Below are 14111 nucleotides of genomic sequence, written 5' to 3' on the forward strand. Positions count from 1 at the left end.
GTAGGTAGTATATCTGCACCAGGCGTAGCCAGGAGGACGTGGTCAGGGTTCTGGGTGCCATAAGGGCATCTCTCCAGTCCGCCTCCTCCAGGGGGCCCACCCAATCCTCCCATCGAGCGCGCAATTCATCTAAAGACGCGGGGCCATTGTTCACTAGGGAGCAATATATGCGGGACACTCCTCCTCTGCCCAGGTTCCCCATCATCACCTGGGCTTCCAGTGGTCTGAACTCTGGGAGGGGGACCGGTGAGGGGAGATGTGCGTGAATGGCATGGCGCAGCTGCAGATATCGGAAGTGTTGGGCATGGGGGAGGGCATGGCGCTGCTGGAGATCTGCAAAGGCACGGATATGGCCCCCCACCCTGACATCCCCGAGGACCGAGATGCCACTCAGATCCCAGCGGCGGAATCCATTCAGGGACGAAACCTACCGGACCCAGTGCCGTGCCAGAGTGGTGTTTGACAAGTGAGTTTACGGTTCCACCTCACATGGCGTAGAGCGGCACACCAGGTCAGGAGGACTGTTCTAGTGATTGGCACTATGGTCTGTGGCACTGGACTACCATATAGAAACGCTTGGATCTGTGGAAAGTCTGTAGCCTCAAGCTCCACACGGTATGCTGGGTCAGACCAGCCGCCCGCATACCAGTCGTGGATGACAATTAGCTAAGTGGCAATGTAGTAGAGGTAGAGGTGGGTCACCCCTAAGCCCCCATCGAAGGGGGGGATGCGGGTGTGCGCCAGGGATATATGCGGGCGTCCGCCCCCCCAGAGGAATCGGGACAGGAACCCATCAAGTTTGCGGAACCAAGGGCGAGAGAGGGGGATGGAGGTGTTTTGTAGAATGTAAAGGAAGCGGGGGAGGACCATCATTTTAAAAAGTGCCCTTCACCCTGGGGGGTTGAGGGGAAGGGTTTGCCACTTTTTAAGATCAGCCTTCATCCGGACAACCAGGGGCGTGATATTCAACGCCCACTGTAGTTCCGGCAGGAGGGCCACCCATATCCCAAGGTACTTAACCGAGTGGTGTCTTAGAGGAATGGTCGACTGCCAGTCATAGTACTCCCTGGAGGGATGCAGCGGGATTAATGTGGATTTGGCCGCGTTGAGTCAGAGTCCGGAGACCCTTTCGAAGGCCACGAGGATCTGCAAGCATCTGGGGCCCGAACTCGCTGGGTCCGCCAGATATAGAAGCACGTCATCAGCGTAGAGGGCTATTTTATCTACATGGCTCTCGTTCCAGGCCCACCCCTGGACAAGGGGTTCCCACCGGATGTGCGTCGCTAGGGGCTCCATTGCTAGCGCAAACAGGAGTGGTGAGAGGGAAAATCCCTGGCGCGTACCTCTACGGATCGGAAACGCCTCAGAGAGCTCCCCATTGACAAGCACCCGGGCCCTAGGGTTGGCATAGAGCACCTTGATGAGGGGGCGGAACAAAGGGCCAAAGCCCATCGACTCCAGCACGTCCTGCAGGTAGTCCCAGTTCACCGTGTCGAAGGCCTTCTCAAAGTCAAGGAAGAGAAGGGCCAGGTACGGGGACAGGCGGGCATGGTGTACCAAGGCCAGGTGGAGGCGACGAATGCAGTGACGGGTGCTCCTACCCGGCATGAACCCGCACTGGTCGGGATGAACCAGATCCTGCAGGAGAGGCTTAAGCCTCTGGGCCAATATCATGGCAAAGAGGTTGATCTCAGTGTTGATGAGCGAGATTGGACGGTAGTCCGCACAGCTCATGGAGGGTGGCTGGGTCTTAGGAATGAACACTATCGTAGCCAGATCGGACTCAGGGGGGAAAGAGGCGGTTTCCACCACATGCTGGAAGAGGACCAATATTCGGGGAGCCAGGGTATCTCGGAAGGCAGCGTAGTATTCCTGCGGAAACCCGTCAGGGACGGGCGTCTTTCCAGGGTGCAGGAGGGGGATGGCCTCTAGAACTTCATCCAAGGTAAAGGGGCGATCCAGGGCTTCCGCGGAGTTGCGCGTGAGAGTGGAGCAAGGCATGATCCCCGTCCAACTGGGCTGTCAGGGGCGCATCTGCTGGTCGTGCCGCATAAAGGCGCACATAGAAAGTGTGCAAAGGTTCCGGCTATGGCTGTGGAGGTCACCTGGAGGGTACCGTCTTGTGCACGGACCTCTGGAATAATGCGATGAACTTTGGGATAAGAGACCAAGTTATGGAGGAGTTTGCCGTTTTTGTCCCCACAGCCGTATACCCGCGCCACCGACGATCGCCACAGCATTTGGGCCGGGTCCAACGAAATCTGGCGGATTTCCTCTCGAACCAATGTCAACTGCCGGGCGAGGTCCGCGCGCCCAGCAAGAGATTGCTCTGCCTCCAACCGCGCAGCCCGGGACTCCAGCTCCGCGAGTCGGGCCATTTGGTCCGCATGTTTGGCATGTACAAGTCCCCTTGCCACTCCGCGAATCACGGCTTTGCCAGCTTCCCACAGGCGGGGGAACTGAACCTTCGTTGGTGGAGAAATAGTGGCCTAGTTCCTGCTCCAGCGAGTCCACCAATGTGGGGTCCTGTAGGAACCAAGTGTTGAGACGCCGACCACCCGCGGGCCCCACGTGGAAGAACCAAGTCGGAGGGAAACGGGGCAGTGGTCGGACAGTCCCCGGGGCAAAATAGCCACTCCAGCGACCAGGTGGCAGTCAGTGGCCGGAAGCAGGAGAAGGTCGATACGGGAATGGGTGTGACGGTAGGCCGATGTGTGGGTATACTGCTCCTTGCAGGGATTCCAGACCCGCCATGCGTCGCAGAGCCCCAGAGCGGACGCCCAACCCGACAGAGAAGCAGCCGAGGAAATCCGGACCGCTGACGGAGTCCCGGTCGTGTCACGTTGAGGCTGCATGATGACGTTAAAGTCACCCCCAACCACCGTGAGGCCCTGTGGAAGGGAGGAGAGAACCTGTATAGGGCATCGAAGAGTCAGGGGCAGGAGGGCGGGCGGGATGTAGAGACTCAGGATATTTAGAGGGCAACCCTCCACCATGCCCGAGATTGCCACATAACGCCCCTGTCGGTCAATGTCTGCCCTGGTTAGGGTAAAGGGAAGGCCTTTCCTGAGCAGGATTGCCACCCCTCGGGACCCACGTGTAAACCCAGAGTGCCAAACCATCGCAAAACCATACCGGGCCAGGAAGTTGCATTGCGTGCCTAAGAGATGAGTCTCTTGGAGAAGAGGGACATCTGCCGCGTTGCGGTGGGCCGCCCGGAGGATGGCCGTGTGTTTAATACGGTCCAGGAGACCATTGACGTTCCAGGATAGAATGTGGAGGGATCTAATCAGCGTGTACGCCATCAGGGGAGGAGAAGATGTGGTGGAACGGAGGATCGCCGGGGAGTGCACCCAGGGAGAGAGGGCCAGCGGTGCCACGCGGGGTTAGTGGGAGCCGATCGGGGGCAGTTAGTGGAACAGGAACATTGGAGGCCCGAGGGGAAAGATGGGGGGGGCAGCCACCCACAGCCGCCCACCATGGCGGTCCGTAGGCGGCCAAAATAACAAAGTGTTGGACCATAGGAGCTGCGTGTCAGGCGTGGACCCACCCACTGCATTTCACAAAGAAGGAGAGCTGCAACCATCCACCCGTAGGTAGCACCAACAATAGCCGAGGAGTGGCCGAACACAGCTAAATCAGAAGGCGGCCTGTAGGTGGCCGAAAACAACAAACTAATGGGAGTCAACGGACTCCCCACCCACCCGTACCCCCCAATTCCCCCCACCCTACACTTCAAAACAGGAAGCATATGTCTCCCAGAATTCCAATCCAACAAAGACCCCGCTAGGGGAAGGTGCTAAACTAAAACTAAAACTAAAACTAGTCAAGAGTTTGCTAAGGAGGACCCCCCTCCATATCATAGGATAAATGCCAACAGTGTTAAACAAAAGAGCTTCAAAGACGAGTGTTGCAGGGTAAAGGAAAAAATACACACAGGATTAAGCATGCATTTGTGGGGTAAAATGGTCATAATGCAGAGTTACAGTAATGTGGTGACCCCAACAGTTGAAGTCGGTAATCTCCAATTGAGCCTGATCACAGAGCCAGAGACGTGGCCATGGGCGGTGGGCTCTGGGCCGTAACACTCGGCCTCAATGGTAACATTGGTCATGGTCCGGAATCCCCATCTGAGCCATGAATCATCAGACTCCCGGACAGGTCAGAGTCTGACACGGAGCGTCGTAAGGTTTCAGCAGGTCCAGGGACGCTGCCCAGGTCAATCAGAGAGAAGGCCGGCGGCGGGGGCTCAGGGCCACGCTCTTGAGTCTGGAGCGAGGGATGCTGGATCCGTGTCTCCGGCGAGTGAGAGCCCATCCTCGGCGGGCCGCCCTCCTCCGGGATCCAGTCCTGCGGCATCTGGGCTTCAGCGTGGTGCCGTCCGCCTGCTCGAGGGCCCTCTGGGATGGGGAGCGAGTCGTCTGTAGCCGAAGGGGCCTCTCCTCCGTGAACCAGGTCCACGCCGCCTGCGGGGAGTCAAAGAAGAGGGTCTTGCTCTGAAAGATCACTTTGAGCCCGGCCGGAAGGAGGAGCCCATAGCGAAGGCCCATTGTTCGAAGCTTCTGCTTAACTTCGTCGTAAGAGCGACGCTGGGACTAAACTTCCCTTGAGTAGTCCAGAAACACCATTATCTTGGAGTCTTGGTGGTGCAGCGGCCCCAACTCCCTGGCCGCTCCCAAGATGGCATCCCTGTCGCGAAAGTTAAGGACGCGGAGGATGAAAGGACGGGCTCCCGGTGGCGGCTTGGGGGCCAGGGAGCGGTGTGCTCGCCTCACCGCAAACTAGGGAGAGAGCTTTTCCTTGGGCATCCAGGAGCGGATCCAGTTCTCCAAAAAGGTGGCCACGTCAGTTTTCTCCACTCCCTCCGGGAAGCCCAGGAGGCGCAGGTTGGTCTGGCGCGCCCTGTTTTCGGCGTCCTCAGCCCGGCGATGAAGCTCAGAGGTCTGCGACTGGAGACGGGCCTCCTGAGACTTGAGGGTAGTGACATCGTCCTCCACAGTGGAGATCCGGGACCCAGCCTCTGTAATGTGCTCCGTGGCCTTGCGAAGGTCTTGGCGGATGAGAGCTGTGTCGATGCGCACCTCCCCTATCTTGCTCTCGACAGATGTTTGGGATGTAGAGATCGCTTGAAGAATGGTCGATAGATCCCCCCCGAACTGGTCTATTGTTGTTTGAGATGTCGGGCCAGGGGCCGGGAGTGCGTGGGGTTTGCCCATGGGTGCGGGGAGTCACCTGACACGAGGTGAGGAGGACAATCGCAGGACAGGCAGCCCCAGCCACCCGGTACGTTGAGCGGATCATCTTCAGGCCCCCTGGCTCACCCGTATCAGAGTCTCGTGGGTGAGAGGCAGCAAAGATGTCGCACTATCGGGGATCAGAGCACACCCGCCCACACCGGATCACCAAAGGCAGAGGTGTCTGCCGCGGCACCCCGGGGGGAGGCGCGGGCCAACCAGACCACTGGTTGAACCCACGAATTGAGCCACCTGCAACCCTCTCAGCTGAGGGCCAGGGAACACCTCATCGCAGGGGGCCACGCTCGCTGCTCCACAGACCGCCGCCCGGTCAGTATGGCAGTCTAGGCACATCGCTGAACGCAGGGGGCGCGAAGGGAGTTTAGTTTTATAATTGATTATGGGCCTTATTCCGAGTACAGACTTGTCTCACTACTGCCACACTGCGGGCCCGCTCGCAGTATTAGGAGTGTGGCAATCAAACTGCCACAGAACCGCTACATCCAATGGGGATCCAGGACCCTGTAGCAGCATATTCCAAGCTGCCTTTCCACCGCCATTTTCATGACAGTGAGCCCACCCTGAAAAGGGTGGCGGATTGGCAGTAATGGGGGCCCTAACTAGACCCCTTTGCCACCTCTGGGCTTGTGGGTGCATGTGGGGGGACACATGCTTTGCCCTCATGGAATTGCACCCCCTTCCCTGCACAGAGTGGCATGCACAACATGGTGCATGCCACACCGTGCAGTAATGTGCCGTCGGCACTGTCACTGTGACGGTCTGCATGTTAGGCTCTCCTGTAAGCAATACAGATCCTCGCCTTGAGACCACTGCAGCACCACCCGCCCAGCCTACATTAAACTCGTAATCTGGCAGGCAGGCTCACCAAGGCTTTGGCAGTCCTCTAGCAATGGTGTTGCCACTGAGTACTGCCAAACTCATAATGAGGCCCTATATGTGTAAATGTATTAGCTGAGTAATTGTTTTTTTTAATTAACTGTTAATTGGTTCTTCAGTTTATTTAAGTTTTTTTATTTTATTTAATTTGTAATGTATTAATGGTTTTAATTATATTTATTTTATTCAATAATGAATGTAATATTAATACCTTTTCATTTGAATATGTTTTTTATTATTTAGAATGTTGGCATTTTCCATTTTGTACCATATTAGGGAGAACATTGTTTTAATTTTTTTTTTTTTTAGTATATTTCAAAAAATTTACATTTTTTTGTATTATAACATTTGCATTTTTTAATTGTAAGTATATTTTTTCATATTTAATCCATGAATGTGTTTTTTTCAATATGTTTTAATTTTTTTCTAAATGTTTTATTTAAAGAATTTAGGGGTGGGAATAGTAAAACTGACCCTGTCAAAGATCAACACTTTCCAGCTGTCACGTTGGAGTAGGAATAGTTACTCTAGACTGTCCAAAGTCCAACACTTGTCCTACTGTTACACAAGTTGAAGTAGGAGTAGTGAATTTTAAGTCTATTTTTTCTATTTGGTTCTTTAATTTGTTTTCATATATATATATATGTTGTTTTAATTTTAAAAGTAAGCTTAATGCATTTTTTATGAAATGTTTTTTTTTTTTTTATGTTATTGTATATTTTTGTTACATTTTTTTATCTAAACTTTGATATTGCAACAATGTATATTAGGATTTCTTATTTATTATTTTTAAACAATATTTTTATGCTTTTGATAATATGTTTATCTTTTTGCAATTGCGCATATATTTGATTTTATGTTTGTAAGTTATTGTTTTTTTAATACATTTTATATCAGTATATTTTTTTACTGTAACATTATTTTTAATGGTATAAAGTTAATATAGTATAAAATATTTAAAAAACAATATACCAAGATATTGACAATATTGTGGTCTTCTATATTTTTGGGCAATATTGTTGACTTTACATAAAAAGTAGATAAAGTTGAACATTTATGTTCCTGATTTTGTTTTTGCATTATGTGTTGCCAATATTTTTGTCTGTGATATTGCAGCAGACAACCAAGTTGCTACATACTTGTCCTGTCACTAAGTGCCTGATCAGCTTTAGGAAACTACTATATAAATGATACTCTGTAATAGAATACGATTTTGTTGCTGAAGAAAACAAAAAATGAAATTTCTTTTGCTAACTATGTGAATTTAACACTAATCCCAAAACACAAAAATAACTCACCAGCCCTCTCCCTGAATACCCAAACATCCTATGCACCAGACACCCATCCCCACACGTCGACTCCTCCCAAACCCCAACCTGCCCAATCTCCACAGTCTTTAGTGAGACCTTGGGAGTTACTGCTGTTTCTTTGGTTGGCTGGGGCAGTTGACTGTCCGTTACTGTGTTATGTTAAGTGCGTATGGATGATCATACTTTTGTTTATGGTGTTCAATACTCCTCACCCTTCTCGTTCACCAGCTGGCGGAAAGCCCCACCAATCACCTCTATCCCTTCTGGAGGTGTTATATGGTTAGGATGCTGGTAAGAATTTCAGTAGTAGAAGGTGTCAAAAGGTGTCAATGATGGTGTACAGGATTTATTAAGAAGGAGGTGGAGAGAGCGTTGCAAAGGAGGTGGTATGAGAGTGTTTCTATCAACCCACCACAAAGTGACACAACATGTAAGCAAAAGAGGTTAGGCTTAGAGTTAATGAGGGATTAATAGGGTTAGTATATGTCTATGAACATTTAAGAATGTCGAGGTATACATGTGGCATTTTATCTCTATATTTTTGTCGTTTTCATAGATGCACATGTTATGTTCAACTTTTTCAGCACTTCGAGCATATTTACAAGCCCCTAGTGCCATCAGAGCATCACTATTTTGATGCTGCAGTGGCACTGTGTGCTTGCCCATCTTTACAAGGCCTCCCATAGCCACTTTGGTTTTAAATGGCCTTGTAAATATGACCCTCTTTTACGCAGTACTCTGCATCAAAGGGGCATGTCATTGGTGTTGCCATGCAACACCCATGGCTTTTTGACACTGCCCCAGATTTACAAGGATTCGTAAATCTGAGGCAGAACCAAAATCTTTTCAGGGGAGGAGTTAAAGTTGCACAATGGGGATAAATACTTTAATTTCTCCTAATTTTTTGCTCTTTCTATGTGAGATGAAGAATGAAGGAGCAAAACACCATTAAAGATTGTTTCTGCTTTCCTGTACAACAACAATCATTCCTGCAACACAGGCACCCTTACACCAAGGCGCAAGGATGCCTGAGTTGGCGCACAGCTACTGTTTTAGTGCCGGCACAATGGAGAGCACAGTGGTGCTCCATAGTCTCATAAATACAGTGCATCCCTGTGTTTTTTAAATTACGCTGCTCGGTGCAGCAAAATTGCTTGCAGCACCAAGCCATTTCTTTGTATATATACATCCTAGTTTTTTTAGTCCTATTTTTTTACCTACAATTGCCCCATCTCTCAAAGATGATCAAGAGTGGGCAACAAGCAGCCTGGCTGCCTTTAAATACATGTACTTCCAAATCACCAACTCACCAAATTGATCTAGCTTATTGTAACATTCACAGGCTCAGCTACACAATCACAAAAACATGATTAATTTATTCCTCTCTTCATCTCTCACAGTACTAATAAACAGTAGCGGTCGGTAGTAGGAGTGCTGCTGGGAGTAGACGTGGAGAGGGGGAGGGGTAGGGTGGGGGGTAGTAAACTATGGAATATGGGCAAATACAGGTAAGCAAACATAAGAAAAAAAAAAGAATTTTGTTGTGTGCACTGCATCGCCAAATGCAATCCAGTGCACACAACGAAATTCATTTTATATTTTTTTATGTTTACTTACCTGTATTTGTCCATATTCCATAGTTTACTACCCCCCACCCTGGCCCTCCCCACCTCACCGCCCGGCAGCACTCCTACTACCGACCGCTACTGCTAATATACTTGATACTTGCAATGAATGCAAAACTCACAGTATCACACACAATTTTAACCATATACAACAATAAAATATAAAGCACATTGGTTTGATCCCACCCTTATCTTCTCTCACTTGCATGTTAGGTGCACAACATTGAAAACACCATTCTGGTCAATCATGCACAACAACAAAACAGTTCCCCCATAGGTCACACTGCAATTGAAAATCTTCCAACCAAGCAAGCACTCTCAATTGTTCTAGTGTGTTACATGTCTGCACATGCTCTTGCTGGCCTCGCCAGTGGCATGAAGTGTTATACAAATGCAAAACGCAAATATTGTGTTGTATAGGATTTTAGGACCCTAGTGTAATTTTCCCGATTCATGCCCTTATATAGGTATAAATCACCCTATCCTTATATAGGCATAGAAATCATAACCATATTAAGACATAGCTCAGGCAGTCCAAATACGGCATGGCTACTTCCACTAGTTCCGAAAATCCACAACGATTTCTTGGAAAAACCCGCCTTCAGCAGTCAGGGACCTCCCCTTGCTTGAATATTGATTTATCCAAGAACTAATGGAGTTTTCGAAGAACTGAGTCTTTGATGACATTATTATGCCCAACCTTATGTCAAACTCGGAACCTTCAAGGTATAAATATACCCACACTTGCCCTGGCAAACACACGGTGGTTTGGAGCAGTTCGACTATCTACCTACACGACATAGCTCGCCACAGCAAGTGCCGAAGGAAGCCGACCCTTCAGCAGACGCGCTGAGAAAGACGCTGTCTTTTCTCCTGCTGAGAAATCCAGCTCCAGTGTTTCCAAGCTACCCTTGTGGGTTGTTGGGAAATCGAGTCCTGAGAGAGATATACCAGACCTCCTTCATTCTAAAACCAAGGTACGGAGCTGATTAGACCCTTAGAGAATTCTTGGATAGATTCTTGGAAAAGAATACTGAAACTAAGCTACACCTCACTTACTTCTTCCCTTGTAATAGACTTAGCTTAGGTACACCGGGGTAGGCGTATTTTAGAAGCACCAGGTGAGTACTTTTAGTCTTTATTTATTAATGTATGTATTCTATGTATTTCATAGCTTAGAAACCATAGCATGCTTTTACAGTATTATTCCATAATACTCTTCGTACTGTATGCATTGTACTTCACAACTAGTATTACGATTGTAGCAGTTCATTTCTTCGGCATGAGAAAGAAGAATGGTCAATAAATACTCTTATTGAAAACGCCTGTCTCTCTATTTCTCTGCACCTCTGGTGAAACAAAGCTTGCACGATTGACTGAGTGAAATAACTGTCTCTTGTTTCCGCGACTCTAGAGATACATTTCTTATTCTTGGGAAACAAAGTTGTCATGTTTATGCGGTTGTCAGAAACTAATCCCTTCTTGTTTATTCGAGAAAGTTTCTAGTGACCTCTGAGCTAGCTGGCGCTCACAATTAAGTCTAATATATTCAATAGAGACCTAGTCGACCTAAGTCCTACGTCAAATCTATAGAATATATTATTCCAATGCGCAGAGCTTATTGGGAATATAGGAACTAAACTACATGGCCCCCACGTTTGGGAAGGCACTAATTTAACACTAGATACTAGAGTAACTCAGTCGTGCTTTTCACACAGACCCCTTTTTCCCGTAAAATACTCCAATAGATGCCTGGAGTGGGTAAAAGAATATAATATCCGCCATAACTAAGTAGGACGAAAATCCTATGTATTAGTTTTTGGTTTGTTCAACGTTGAAGGATACAGTGGTCCAAAAATATTGTGCACCTTATCATTGTTTCCTTGAAACTTGCTCTGCAAACTTTCGATCAACAAAATGTCAGAGAATGACGACGAAAGGGAGAGAGCTGCAGCAGCAGCTCAGGCAGTTTTAGACAACACAAGTCTCCAACAAAATGACCTGGATGCTATACTCATCCCGGTAAATATAAGAAAAACAATCACTATAAAGCTTATAAATAATGGAGTATCCTCAAGAGGTGGTAAAGTAATATTTGTTATAGAGGCACATGAATATCGGAAGACAGAGGTATTCTATTCATGGATTCTGTTTCCTGCAGCAAATCCAGTAACACACGAGTTCCACTACTACAAAGTAGAGGAACCTCCAGTAGAATACGTTCCTTTCAAGGATGTTGAAATTCCACTAACTTACCAAGAGCATCAGCTCTGGTTTAAAGGCGCCCTACAACATCAAAATCACATTACCAGACTCGGTCCACTAGGTAGACCAGGAGTAACATGGCCGGTATTAGCCAGCTATACACCACATCCTGCCATTGAACAAATGACAGGTCCAGAATTATTAGCTCAGTTAAAACAATTAATTAAAATACATAGACAGTTGGTTCAATATGTCATGCGGACTTTAACCGTCCAACCTACTATAAGGATTCCACAGCACACCCCTCAACAGGGGAACACAAACAAAATTACACTACAGACTTTATAATCAGTCATTAGTAAATTGCCCACAAAAAGGGAACAAATTCTGTTCTGGTTAGCTCAAAAAATTACTCGAATAGAGGCAGTATTTCCCGATAGTACACCTCATGAAAAACACAGAATTTTGACTATCTGTTTACCAATGGGATCGCACCACACGTGGAGGACTGTGACACCTGGGGTACAGTCTTTGCTTCAATCTACACAAAAACACATGGTGTTCCATCCATGGCGGTAATACCAGACGTACTAAGATAGATTCAAAATGAATACGGACCAGAACCTGCCTTAAATCTTGGTATGAACTTACTAAAAGATTTCAAACAGGTCTTGGCTATACTAACATCAAAGGTGAAGCAGCATCCGTGGCAATCCGCCAAAAACTAAAAGAAACTGATATAACAGAGCAACCATATGAACTTGCAAGAATTATTGAGAAATCCTATGAAGAACTAGGAAGAGATAGTTTGGGGGTGAAACCAGTAAAACCTGAACTAACAGAAAATCCTGAAAAAGTTTTTATTAAAAATAATCTCACTACTCCTAAAAAGAAGTGGGAAAATACTAAACAGACGCTTCCCAAAGAGAAACGCTCTCAGTCCAGAGGTAGGTATCCTCAAAAGGAGCCCTCTAAAAGAGGTATAACCTCAGAAATAGGGATAATTTGAGAAAACCTGATAGATATCAAGATACTGATACACGTTCCTCTCGTACCTTTCAGACTTCTTCACAGAAATCCAAAAGAACAAAAGGAAGATTGCGTGAAGTCCAAAGACGAACAGCACGTTCCAAAAATAAGAAAACTCAATTCACCAAGAGGAAGGTAGCCAGTCTAAAAATCAGACATGCCGAGTATCTTGAGGACAGAACTCAAGAACGGGGAGTGGGCCCAGACAATGCTAGACAGCGCAGCAGAAGTCACCATAGCTCACTAGATCCTGAAGGATCATCTGGAGACAGTGGACTTGAATGAATGCATTTAAGTTGAAACTGCCGACACCAAGGTTAGTGTACCACATAAGTTATATGAAGTAACACTCCGGATGAAGGGGGGCATAACTAGAAAAATAAAAGCACTCTTTTGGAAAGACGCTATCTAAGGGTTATGACATTCTTCTAGCTGAACAAGACTGGCCACCTGAATTTGTCAGGGAGTGCCCACATCGCGAAGAGATCATTATGCCAGCCTTCTCTAATCACATTCCAATTCATAAAAAATACACCCATGCCAGAAAATGGGCTGTAGCCCAGGCTCCAGTATAATATAAAAATCACGTAGGATGGGATGAGGATTCTCCTCACCATCCAGTTAAAAACTCAACCAACAATGCAAAGGCAATATCCTGATAAACAGGAAGCTAAAAAACAGGTCAGGGAGATTTTAAATCAACTTGAATACCAAGGGGTGATTGAAACATGCACCTCATCTATGAACAATCCTTTGTTTCCTGTCTCCAAACCAGACAATACATATCGTCTAGTTTTGGATTACAGACATTTAAACTCTTGTTGCAAAACTTTTGCAGTACAAAATGCACACAGTGCAGCACTGATGAATAACATTGTGCGGAAACAATATAAAACCACATTAGCAATTTCAAATGGTTTCTTCTGTCAAAACATTGCAACAGAAAGCAGGCATTTGGCCGCTTTCTCAATTATGGGGACACAAAGACAATTTTGCCGTCTCCCCCAGGGATTCAAGAATAGTCCATGGTTATTTTCTGCCAGAGTGACAGAGTTACTACAAACGTATGATGATGAGGCATTATCTTATGTCGATGACATCTATCTTACAGAGGATGATTTGGACGTGGACTTGAAAAGAGTAAACACCATAATACTTGGGTTCGACTCTGAAGGGTACAAATTAAATTTTAAGAAATCACAAATTGCCCACCTCAATGTCCTATTTATAGGATACGACTTTCCAGTGAAGACAAAAGCCTTGCAGCAAACTTTCTAGAGAAATGTGCGCTGCTCCAACCTCCAAAAATGCTGAAAAACTTACAGTCAGTTCTAGGTTTCCTGAATTTTGAAAGAACTTATGTTCTAAATTACGCAGAAAGGGTTAAACCTCTCTCCGAACTAATAAAACTTGATTTCAAACCAACTAATTGAACTCAAAAACACACAGAAATTTTGTATTCAGTGCAAACAGACATGTTAACAATAACACAATTACAATCACACGCGACAACGTGCGCAATCTTGTGATCCGAATCATACCAGGTAGATCCGAATTCACATACCTAACCTTTAATGAAGGTGAAAAGGTACCAATAGCACACAAATCACACTTGCACACACAAGCAGAAATGAAATTCACTTCAACAGAAAAGATTCTGACAGCGGTTCAAACTGCAGTAGCAAAAGAGAGAGCTCTCGCGCAGGGTAAACGCATAATAATCGTTACACCTGTACCTGCTTTAGAGGCAATAACAAAAGCGAGCATTCCAAATGCTAAGGCTTTACATCCAAGATGGATACAATGGGTTA

The sequence above is a fragment of the Lissotriton helveticus genome, chromosome 6 (assembly GCF_964261635.1).
Source record: "Lissotriton helveticus chromosome 6, aLisHel1.1, whole genome shotgun sequence".
NCBI lineage: Eukaryota > Metazoa > Chordata > Amphibia > Caudata > Salamandridae > Lissotriton > Lissotriton helveticus.